The sequence below is a fragment of the Schistocerca nitens genome, chromosome 3 (assembly GCF_023898315.1).
Source record: "Schistocerca nitens isolate TAMUIC-IGC-003100 chromosome 3, iqSchNite1.1, whole genome shotgun sequence".
In the NCBI taxonomy this organism is placed as follows: Eukaryota; Metazoa; Arthropoda; class Insecta; order Orthoptera; family Acrididae; genus Schistocerca; species Schistocerca nitens.
The window spans coordinates 172,636,879-172,646,332 of NC_064616.1; positions in this window are offsets into that span (position 1 = coordinate 172,636,879).

The window sequence follows — 9,454 nt, forward strand, 5'->3', positions numbered from 1 at the left end:
TATTAGGGAATTGGGGACAATAATAATGTCCATATTAATGACCGCAAGACCTTCACAACAGAATACGTTGTTCTCAGAACAACAGATGCTCAAAGCGACCTTCCTGCACGTCGCAACATTGCGCAACGCTACGAATCGTACATCTCTGGACGCTTCACAACCATCCACAGTAACAAGAGCAGCATGAACAAGTGCTACCAATTCTTCCACATTCGCCAAAAAAATGGTTCAAATGGCTCTGAGAACTATGGGACTTAACGTCTATGGTCATCAGTCCCCTAGAACTTAGAACTACTTAAACCTAACTAACCTAAGGACGTCACACAACACCCAGTCATCACGAGGCAGAGAAAATCCCTGACCCCACCGGAAATCGAACCCGGGCGCGGGAAGCGAGAACGCTACCGCACGACCACGAGCTGCGGACATCCACATTCGTCGGCGGAGTAGAGTACACGTGCTCCTTCAGGTGTTCCCACAGGAAGAAATCCAGGGGATTTAGGTCAGGTGAACGCGGCAGCCGTACAACTGGACCTCCATGTCCGAGTCATTTCCCTGGAAATGTTCTCTCCAAATACTGTCGCATATTAATTCCAGAGTGCGGAGGTGCACCATCACGTTGGAACCATATCCTCTGCCTAACTTGTTGTGGAACATCTTCCAGCGCATCAGGCAGATAGTTTGAAAGGAGTGCATGATACCTTCGTACAAGTCAACTGGCCAGGAATCGTGTAGGGGCCCGAACACCTGCCGCCCAATATTCCGGCGCTGACGTTCATATCAAAGCGAACTGGATATCCGCGGTCTCGGGTGACATGCGGGTTAAGCTCACACCAATGGTGTGAAATGTGCATATTGAAGATACCCTCACTAGTGCTTCATCCGACCATATTACAGTGTTCACGAAGTCATCGTTGGCTTCCTGCTGTTTGTGGAACCAGTCACAGGATCGCATCCGCTGACGGCAATCTGCAGGATGCAGAAAGCATGAAAGCATAATGGTAGGTGTGCAGCCCATGCTCGTGCAGCACGTTAACGAGAGTGCATTGCGGGACCAGAAACTGCCTTGCTACGCTACATATACTTCATTTCTGGTGTATGACCTCCAGAAAAGCTTCCTCAGTAGCTGGAGTACGGCGAGTCCGTGGACGACCTCTGTCACACGATGGTGGAAGGAGAGAACCTGACTCCCGAAAGCACAGCTCCAGACGACGAAACACATTTTTATGTTGATGGCGTCGATGAATATATCTAGCAGCATATTCCCGAGCGGCAACACCAGCCCGGTTACCAGATGCACCACAGTCTAGAAGCATATCCACTTAGTCATCGTTTATGTATTTCAAACGCCTGCCACACTGGTTGAGAGGTTTACAATGAGAAAATTGGATACGTGTACTCATGTACGTTGGAGTCTGTCACGGGCGCGTTACTCTGCTCGCGACTAGTCCCTGTCTGGTGGACAGTTTCTACAGTATAAACACGCCGTCAGTCCTGCGCGCTTTTCCATCTAAAGCGCACTACCGCTCTGACAGTTATTGTTCTGTATGATTCATCCCGACACCGTTAATTGTGAAATTTTCGGTTTGGAATTACACTGTTTCCCTTACGGTAATAGAGGTGATGTTTCCTCAGTCCCATCAGTATAATAATAATAATAATAATGCATTGAGATACATACTAAACAGCATGTGGTTACCAGACTCAACGTTGAAAGGCATAACTAGTGGGACCATGGTGATAACACATAGAAACAGTAACCGAGTTTGGACATTATTCGTAAAGCACGTTGCTAGTCCTACTGGTAACGTAAGGCCCTAACTAAATGTAATGGACCTGAACGAGGTAAGAACAATAGTTGGTACTAATCTATGGCACCATTGGAGGAGAGTACAAAGAAAAGAGGTTTCACATCTAGTACAAAATGAAATTATCGTGTGGCCATGTTGGCCAGGAGGTCACATTCGTTTTTTTTTTTTTAATTTATTTTAATGTCCACGTACAAGTCCAGGCAATGGTACAGCGGAAATTGCAGCAGTTGACCTAGTCACCAACTTATGGTTATATCTCGGGTGGTCACAACAGTAATTCGTGGACTAGGAAGCAAGAGACGAACGACGGTATGAGGGCACACTACCTGATGTTTGGCCGCCAAGTGCGTCTTCTTTCAGTCGGCGTCACATTGGGCGACTTGTGTCCGATGATGAGGATGAAATGACAAGAAGGACAACACAACACCCTCTCCCCAAGCGGAGAAAAATCTCCAACCCGGGGGGAAATCGAACCCGGGACCAACGTACGGGACGCTAGCACGTTACCACCCAGCTAAGCAGGGAGGACTTCGCAGCTCGTACATGAAGTGTTGTGCATAATTTCACGCCCACGACATGGAAAGGGCTTCTTTCAAAGCTGAACAGTCTTCCATTTCTACGATTGAAATATGTAAGTGCAAATGTTTTCTAGAGGACCCGTTGAAGTCGCCGTTGACTATTAAGATGCCAGATACCGTAGAACCTGGAGTACATTAAAAAAAATAAAATAAAAAAAAATAAAAAAAAACAAGATCGAACCATCGACCGTCTGCATGCTAACCAACAACGCTATACGCTGCACCAATTGGAACTGTATGGCATATGCGCGGACGTAGGTAGTTACCCTGCATTTGGTCACAGTATTGCCAGATTGCCACTCTTTAACGTCCTTTTTCTGCTGCATGTACTCGCCAGACGAAATTTTGTGACAGACATTTTTTTATCGCTGGCATGTGAGGAGTCACTCTGCAAAGCTCGAGTGCGCGAATTTCGCTTCACTCTGTATATAAAGGGTCACAAACCTACGGAACGTTTTCGTTCTACGTAGGTATCCCCTTGTCTGTTACTTAAAAATAAACTCTTTATAGCTAAAGTGAAATTGGCAATGTTTAATTCAGGTTTTATTCGATAACTCGCGTCGGATAGGTTCTAGGATACTGCTCAAGCGCCTGGAACCCATACCAAATAGGACAACAGGGGATATTGAACGTATACAGAGAAAGGCAGCACGAATGGTCACAGTAGTGTTTGATCCGTGGGAGAGTGTTACAGAGATACTAAAGAAACTGAACTGGCAGACTCTTGAAGATAGACGTAAACTATCCCGAGAAAGTCTATTAACAACGTTCCAAGCACCTGTTTTAAATGATGATTCAAGGAACAGACCTATTCAATTAATCATTCTTCCCGTGTTCCATATGTGTATGGAGTAGGAAGAAACCCTAATAACTAGTGCAGTGGGACGTACACTCTGCCATACGCCTCACGGTGGTTTTCAGATTGTAGATGCATATGTAGATGAAACAGAGCGATGTTATATTAAAAATAAAAATGCCATATCATAATGCACTAGCAAAAACAATTTCCTCATAAAAGGTAAAATTATAACAAAATACGCAAACCAAAAATATATCAAACATCGCTTCAATACTTCGTCGAAATTATATAAAATGTATTTCTATTATTCATAAACAACATTTGCATTTATCAATAATAACAGGTAACTCTTGCCTTTGATCAGGATGAACGTTTTATTGACTACAAAATAACAAGAAGTACGTATATTTCTATGTTCGTGCATGTAAACTGTACTTGCATCAAAAGCAACTGCTTTGTTTACATAAGAGCTCAGAACTTGAGCGATCGACTTATTTTCATCACTTATTACATGCAATTTATGTTCTGTAAGGAAATAAAATACAAAATGGACTGGCACTGAATAACGTGCGGCTGTAATTATATTCAAATCAATCAAACAAACAAACAAAGAGAAGTCGTCGACTCCCAGTTTCTCTTTCACACATTCATTTGTTTCTTTCCCTACCAGTGCTGCCAATAGTACCGATAATCCTACCATTTACTACGTCATTTATGTCTGTACCAAAACTATCGAACCGTAGTTTTGGTAGAGCGCAACTGTAGCCTGGACTGAGACGGTTATTACGGGTTGAGACAAGTGCTGACATCTTGCCCATCCATGGAGATGCATACTTATCTTGCCTGATAAGTACAGTGCGTGGAAGTGTGATAACCTGTTTTCCCGGCATGTTAACATGCAGTGAACTGGCACTGGTGTCCGCCATGAGTTCTAGTTGGTTGGTTGGTTGTTTGGGGAAGGAGACCAGACAGCGTGGTCATCGGTCTCATCGGAGTAGAGAAGGATGGGGAAGGAAGTCGGCCGTGCCCTTTCAGAGGAACCATCCCGGCATTTGCCTGGAGTGATTTAGGGAAATTACGGAAAACCTAAATCAGGATGGCCGGACGCGGGATTGAACCGTCGTCCTCCCGAATGCGAGTCCAGTGTCTAACCATTGCGCCACCTCTCTCGGTGAGTTCTAGTATGTACGCTAAACGGTCAGAGATGGGATACCTTCACGTATTCGAAAATTTTCGGTTCATATCACCTGAGTCCTTCACTATGATATTTTGAGGAGAGAAATTTGTTATGTTAGTTGATCGAACTCAAACGCTTCACCATAATTTCTCCATCTTGTTAAAGAAGCTGGTTTCATGAAAATAAGTTTTCTAGCCGTATATTTTCTAGTAATTTTAAATCATGACACTAAGGATGAGAGCGATGTCGCCGTTTTGCAAGGTATAACAAAAGGAAAAAAAAGCGTCATATATATTGCAGGCGAAATGCTGTAAAGTGGAAGGGTCAGGTAGAGAAGCGGGCGTTTAGGGGCGTTCCAAGTCACAGTATGAAGCCGTGAAAGGTATTGTAGCTATCCAGCAGCCCTCTGTGCAGCCCTAACTCGAAATTCCCGCGACGGTTGGTTAAACTGTGCCGCCACATGATTATAAACGCCGAGAAATATGACCAGGCTCTGACTGTGCGAAAACTAAAAAACTTGGAATATTCACTAAACAAACGAAAACGATTCTAGATATACACAAAAAAATAGCTAGAGACTACATCGGAAACGCAATAACGCAATAAAGAGACGAATTCAGAAAAATAATTACTATATTTCTAAAGTAAATATTAACAAAATCTTTAACATTTATGTGTGGAACTCTAGAAAATCAACAAAAAAGCTACAGACACGCTACATATGCTTACGAGAGCATATCCTGCTTGGTAAGTCTTAACGCAAGCAACTAAATAACTATATTTATTTTATTGTTGAAGAGATAAACAAACTGTTATAAATAAATTATTTAATATCCCAGGAAACAGGGATGGGTTTTTTGATGAGAAGTTTGTAAGTTAATGTTTGTAAGATGACTATTTCAGGAACTTAGTATTACAGCGCAAGCTGAATATAGATATGAATTCGACTAGCTTTTTGCTATTCCGCCTATAAAGTGTGAAGTCTAAATAAAAGTTGGTTATTCTCCGATGTGCAGCGAGTAATAATATATCACACTGCAAACTATCTGAACTGTATGTATGAAACATGTGACGCCGGCCGATGTGGCCGAGCGGTTCTAGGCGCCTCAGTCCGGAACCGCGCTGCTGCTACGGTCGCAGGTTCGAGTCCTGCCTCGGGCATGGATGTGTGTGATGTCCTTAGGTTGGTTAGGTTTAAGTAGTTCTAAGTCCAGGGGACTGATGACCTCAGATGTTAAGTCCCATAGTGCTCAGAGCCATTTGAACAATTTTTGAAACATGTGAAGGTTGTAAAAGTATGTAATCGTAAGAATAATGGTCTAGATGTAAGTTGTTCACTTCACTGCAGTGGTTGTTCACGTGACGAAATTGATTTGAATAGGCCGGTAGAACATATTTCGTAGTCTATTGATGATCGTCTCTTGGTGGATAGTACAGCGACGCAGGCGTGTGTAAAATAAGCTGCAACGATTTGATATGTTTTATACAGGACAAACAGGGAAGAAATTCATGACAAAGTTTATGGATCACTCCTACGATGGGAGCGGTAGCTCATCGCCGACGCACTTTAAAACAGAGAAGCATATGCTAGGTCACAGAAGTGAAAGCATCGGAGTGTTGCATAGAGTTTCAAAGGGTTATGCGTTAAACATTCAGGAAGACCTGGAAATTCTTACCCACGGAAACAGAGCTCAGTACTGGGTTCACAGTTCGCGGCGTGCGGTTGCAGCTGTAGCGGTTATAAAGCTAAGTACTGTCAGAGTTGTTTCTGCACTTCATTCGAATATTAAGTTTAGTACTTTTCAATTGTCCATTCCAATATTAGCAGTGGGTTCACAGTTCGCGGCGTGCAGGTGCAGATGTAGCGGTTCGTAAGTTTTGACAAAGTTGTTTGTGCACTGTTATACAGTTATTAAATTTAGTAGTTTTCAACGGCGTCTCGTGCTGTTTGTGTCGAAATAACGGTTTATAAAATTTTGATAACGTTCTCTCACTGTTTCTTAGATTTTTCTGTGCACTGAAGTCATTTAAGGAGATGGGACCAGGATAAACTGAAAGAACCAGAGGTTGTACAGAGTTTCAGGGAGAGCATAAGGGAACAATTGACGGGAATGGGGGAAAGAATACAGTAGAAGAGGAATGGGTAGCATTGAGGGATGAAATAGTGAAGGCAGCGGAGGATCAAATAGGTAAAAAGACGAGGGCTGGTAGAAACCCTTGGGTAACAGAAGAAATATTGAATTTAATTGATGAAAGGAGAAAATATAAAAATGCAGTAAATGAAGCAGGCAAAAAGGAATACAAACGTCTCAAAAATGATATCGACAGGAAGTGCAAAATGGCTAAACAGGCATGGCTAGAGGACAAATGTAAGGATGTAGAGGCTTATCTCACTAGGGGTAAGATAGATACTGCCTACAGGAAAATTAAAGAGACCTTTGGAGAAAGGAGAACCACTTGCATGAATATCAGGAGCTTTGATGGAAACCCAGTTCTAAGCAAAGAAGGAAAAGCAGAAAGGTGGAAGGAGTATATAGAGGGTGTATACAAGGGCGATGTACTTGAGGATAATATTATGGAAATGGAAGAGGATGTAGATGAAGATGAAATGGGAGATATGATACTGCGTGAAGAGTTTGACAGAGCACTGAAAAACCTGAGTCGAAACAAGGCCCCCGGAGTAGACAACATTCCATTAGAACTACTGATAGCCTTGGGAGAGCCAGTCCTGACAAAACTCTACCACCTGGTGAGCAAGATGTACGAGACAGGCGAAATACCCTCAGACGTCAAGAAGAATATAATAATTCCAATCTCAAAGAAAGCAGGTGTTGACAGATGTGAAAATTACCGAACTATCAGTTTAATAAGTCAAAGCTGCAAAATACTAACGCGAATTCTTCACAGACGAATGGAAAAACTGATAGAAGCCCACCTCGGGGAAGATCAATTTGGATTCCGTAGAAATGTTGGAACACGTGAGGGAATACTGACCTTACGACTTATCTTAGAAGAAGTATTAAGGAAAGACAAACCTACGTTTCTAGCATTTGTAGACTTAGAGAAAGCTTTTGACAACGTTGATTGGAATACTCTCTTTCAAATTCTTAAGGTGGCAGGGGTAAAATACAGGGAGCGAAAGGCTATTTACAATTTGTACAGAAAGCAGATGGCAGTTATAAGAGTCGAGGGGTATGAAAGGCAAGCAGTCGTTGGGAAGGGAGTGAGACAGGGTTGTAGCCTCTCCCCGATGTTATTCAATCTGTATATTGAGCAAGCAATAAAGGAAACAAAAGGAAAGTTCGGAGTAGGTATTAAAATCCATGGAGAAGAAATAAAAACGTTTAGGTTCGCCGATGACATTGTAATTCTGTCAGAGACAGCAAAGGACTTGGAAGAGCAGTTGAACGGAATGGACAGTGTCTTGAAAAGAGGGTATAAGATGATCATCAACAAAAGCAAAACGAGGATAATGGAATGTAATCGAATTAAGTCGGGTGATGCTGAGGGAATTAGATTAGGAAATGAGACACTTAAAGTAGTAAAGGAGTTTTGCTATTTGGGGAGTAAAATAAATGATGATGGTCGAAGTAGAGAGGATATAAAATGTAGACTGGCAATGGTAAGGAAAGCGTTTCTGAAGAAGAAAAATTTGTTAACATCGAGTATAGATTTAAATGTCAGGAAGTCGTTTCTGAAAGTATTCGTATGGAGTGTAGCCATGTATGGAAGTGAAACATGGACGATAAATAGTTTGGACAAGAAGAGAATAGAAGCTTTCGAAATGTGGTGCTACAGAAGAAGGCTGATGGGTAGATCACATAACTAATGAGGAAGTATTGAATAGAATTGGGGAGAAGAGGAGCTTGTGGCACAACTTGACTAGAAGAAGGGATCGGTTGGTAGGACATGTTCTGAGACATCGAGGGATCACCAATTTAGTATTGGAGGGCAGCGTGGAGGGTAAAAATCGTAAAGGGAGACGAAGAGATGAATACACTTAGCAGATTCAGAAGGATGTAGCTTGCAGTAGGTACTGGGAGATGAAGCAGCTTGCACAGGATAGAGTAGCGTGGAGAGCTGCATCAAACCAGTCTCAGGACTGAAGACCACAACAACAACAACAGGGCACAATTCTTTACTTATTGGACACAAGTAATTTCAAAAGCAAATACTACTTTTATAATCGCAAATTTCTGTTAATTTATTTCTTTGTAATTTAAGTAGAATGGAAAAATAGAATAATAATGAAATACAAAAAAAATTTGACGGCAACGTCCCGCACACTAGCGACACTTTCGACTAGTCCTTCCACCTTTGTATAATTTTTGATCCAGTTGTTAGCTGTTCACCCTATTAAGTATAGGTTTTTATACAAACCCTGAACCTTGTTTCTTAATTTCGACGTTTTTGGTGAATTAACTTTTTAAAGTATTTTTCAACTCTGTAAATTTATGGAGCTTGATGTTATACAACAGATTCCTGTCACTCTTTATGCTCCTTAGTTTTAACTGCAGATATCTGATGACAGTAGCCGAAACGTCGAAATAAAAAATAAATTAATTAATTTTACTGAGTGATCTAGACGGCGTTATTTACAAAATGTTGTTGATAATATTGTCTGGTAAGGTTAGCGCTGACGGTGAGCCACTTGAGTTTGTGTTGATCAGGGAACAGAATATGCACTTCGGAATATTTCAGTGTAACGGTTCGGTGTTTTCAAAATATTTGAACAGGGAGTTCTAGTGGCTGGCTGGCATTTCAGCATCGTGAACTCGTTTTTGTACATAGTCTTGAACGAACTAACTGAACTTCAGGGATTTATTTCAGTTTGAGTGATCTGGTGCTCTGCGCAGTGCCTTTGGCTTACATTCGCTACTGTCCGTCTCGGCATCTGATCAGTCAGCACGGCAGATAACGAAGCTAACGAAACCGAGTTCGATTCACAGCCAGGTTCTGTCGGCTCAGGGGAACAGGTGTTGCGTTGTCCTTGCTGTCGTATCGTCATAATTGTCATTACTACTGAGATGGCTAAATAAATTTAGGAAAAAAATATTTTCTTTGCTACCTGCGAACGTTTGCTTGCTAT